This window comes from Charadrius vociferus, unplaced genomic scaffold (genome assembly GCF_000708025.1).
Source record: "Charadrius vociferus isolate BGI_N301 unplaced genomic scaffold, ASM70802v2 scaffold773, whole genome shotgun sequence".
Classification (NCBI taxonomy): Eukaryota; Metazoa; Chordata; class Aves; order Charadriiformes; family Charadriidae; genus Charadrius; species Charadrius vociferus.
This window is the reverse complement of record NW_009647799.1, coordinates 379,422-382,523: the sequence shown is the minus strand read 5'-3', so window position 1 is coordinate 382,523 and position 3,102 is coordinate 379,422. Positions and strand designations below refer to the sequence as shown.

The following is a 3,102-nucleotide window of genomic DNA, read 5'->3' as shown; positions in this document are numbered from 1 at the left end:
GCGCCGGCTGGAAAGTTCCCACTGCTGCAGCAGGTGCCTGTCCCCCTGCCAAACCCTGCAGCCCTGCCAGCCCCGATGCAGCGCAGAGCTGCGCTATTTCTGGCTCCACCTTGAGACATGTACCTTCAGCAGTGGGAATGATGCTAAAAGAGACGGATCTGGGATGAACGCATCCATCCCCTTCCCGTTCCCGTCCCCGGGGTGGCTGCCAGCAGACGTGGAAGAGCAGGCAGGGATCTGGAGGAGCTGCGTGCCTCGAAGCGAAACGCTGCAGTTCATCCTGCAGCAGAGACGTGTCCTCTGCTCGCCTCCTCTGGGGCTGTCTGCCGCTGCTGGGTAGGCAGCAGGAACCTGAAATCTGGGCCTGCCCTGGCACAGAGAGCCCCAGGTCTGCGCTGAGCTGGGATGCATCAGCCGGGGGGTCGAAGGGTTACAGCAGGGCTTGGGAGCCCCCAGTCTCTCTGCTTTCTTCCTCCAGGACAACCTCCCTGGGGAGGACCAGCTCCTCTAGCAGATAGGGGCAGGAGCAAGAAGAGACTCGGGGCAGGAGTGAGGTGAGGGGGTGTTTAATTGCCATGTTTAACCCTTATCTGCTGCTTCTGCTTCAGTTTCCCCAAACACAGAGCAGCCATCGCCTTCTCCAGCGAGCCCAGGGCATGGTGCTCCGGACATAGAATCACAGAATGGTTTGGGTTGGAAGGGACCTTGAAGATTATCCAGTTCCAACCCCCCTGCCCTGGATAGGGACACCTCCCACCAGCCCAGGTTGCTCCAAGCCCCGTCCAACCTGGCCTTGAACACCTCCAGGGATGGGGCAGCCACAGCTTCTTGGGGCAACCTGCGCCAGGGGCTCACCACCCTCCCAGTAAATCATTTCTTACTAATATCTAATCTAAATCTACCCTCGTTCAGTTTAAAACCATTAACCCTTGTCCTGTTGCTGCACTCCCTGATCAAGTGTCCCTCCCCAGCTCTCCTGTAGCCCCTTTAGTTACTGGAAGGGGCTCTAAGGTCTCCCCGGCGCCTTCTCTTCTCCAGGCTGAACAACCCCGACTCTCTCAGCCTCTCCTCACAGCAGAGGTGCTCCAGCGCTCTGATCATCTTCGTGGTCTCCTCTGGGGAGGAGACCCATACGAACCTTCTCCCTCAAATGACTTCTGTGGGGCCTGGGGTACCCCGTGAGCCCTCCCGGGATAGGAGTTTGAGGAGTGTTTGCTCTTGAAGGAAACCTGGTGGCCTCCGTGGTCAGAGCTGGACAGGACACCCCATGCCCTGGGTGAGCCCCCTTTGCAATGAGAAAGGAGGTGGGGGGATTCGCCACCGGCTTTCCCCACCGGCACGCCAGCTCCATGCCGCATCCCCGCGCCATGTCCCCGTGCTGCCCTCCCACACGCGTGGCCCCCGTGGTGTCGGGCAGGCGGGAATGGAGCCGATCAGGACAAACCTGACGGGCAGACACCTGCCCAAGGCGCGGGAGCCCTGGCTGCCGAGCACCCTTCGGGCTGCCGGTTGGGTCAAGGGAGCTCATTAAGGTTCTCATAATTAAGATAGCCCCTGTTTATCAGCACTGAGTGGTGACGGAAGCAACCCCACTTCCTCATTAGACATCGCATCCGCAGGCAAGCAAGTGGTGTCCGTGCGGGATGGGGTCGAATCAGCCCGCGGCTGCGGAGAGCAAAGGGACCCACGCAGGGCTGGTGGTGGGCACTGGGCTGGCTGTGACGCGAAGCGGGCATCTGCCAAGAGTGCCACAGCATCGGGACGGGCTCATGTGAAGTCCCTATAGGCCAGCGCTATGATGGAAAAGCTCTGCCTGGGTGTCCCCTGCCATCACGGAGGCTGCGTTTGTACTGGTCCCATTCCCTATTGGAGAAAAACCTGGCTGCAGTCCCCTCATTGCCCTGTCCCGGACATCCACCCTATGGGCACACCTGCCCTAACCCTTCTCATGCCCAAGCGCATCGCTGGCTTTGACAGCTCGCCGTGAAGCCTCTCTCAGCCCCTTTCTCCAGCCCACATCACAGCCATGGCCAGCGGAGCCCAGCCGGGCATTCAACTCCTATTTAAAGCGCAGGCAGGCAGGGTGAGGGGAATCCCTGCGGCACGGGGCCACGGACGGATGTAGCGCAGTGAGGACAGAGCCCAAAGCAGCCCCATCGCCCCGCGGCACCTGCCGGGAGCAGTGCCACAGCTGCTCTCACATCCTCCCACCACGTCTCGTGCCTTCCTGTGCGGAAATTGGGCGCGGGTTAGTCACTGGGAAGGGTGAGGGGCAGGTCAGCATCGCTGCGCTCCCCAGCATCCAGCTATTTCCTCCCATGACACCTTGCCGAGGACCTCAGGGCTGTTTACAAACGCCGGACCGTGGCATGGTCACAGCTGGGGAAGCAGCCAAGCCCAAATCTCACCCAGAATCGGCTGCAGGTGCTGCGGTTCCTCAGCCAAAAGCATCAGCCAGCAAATCCCTGGGAGCGGGTTTTGCCCCACCTCCCCCTCTAAACATCACTTTGAACCCATAGCTCCCGGGGAAGTCTTTTTGGAAAGCGCGATGCTCCAAATCATGGCACCTCACCTCTCGTTTTAGGTCGCTGGGAAAGCAAGACTTAACTGCGTTATCTGCCCAGCCGGTCATCCCGTGCCCTCCCTGTAATTTTTGGCCAGTTCCAGCGGGTTTAAGTGGGGACAGAGGGCTGAGAGCTCGCTGTTAATTAAACTGCTGTAAGTGTGAAGAGTGATGCCTCCCCAAGGTGCGAGCTCAAGGTTACAGGGTCCCAGGCTGCTGCCAGCCCAGCAGCACGCAGCGTGCGAAACCTGTGTGAGCATTGCCGTGAAGGGTGGTCTGAGGGAGGAGGAGGTGGTGAGGAAGGCCCTGGGGAGGAGGAGGAGGGACTGGGGCACCTCTCTGCCTGCCTTACCATTCCCACGGTGCTTGTCTGGGCATTTATTGCCCTCTTCCCCGTGCAGAGGCTCAGCTCTGCTTTGGTTAGAGCCTCAGGAGAGCAAAGGGCCAGCTGGAGCCTGGGGAGCCGAGCTACATCCATGGGGAACTGGCCGGCAAAAAAACCCACCTTGTTGAGCCGGGCCAGACCCCCCCCCCCCCCC

At 60.4% G+C, this 3,102-nt stretch overlaps 1 protein-coding gene across 1 annotated transcript in view; it reads left to right on the top strand.

Moving 5' to 3' along the window:
- The window catches only part of SPHK1 (sphingosine kinase 1), a gene marked incomplete at its 3' end in the record, with an annotated part of 11,097 nt that overhangs the window by 92 nt on the left and 7,903 nt on the right, over positions 1-3,102 (top strand). The window lies entirely within an intron of this gene.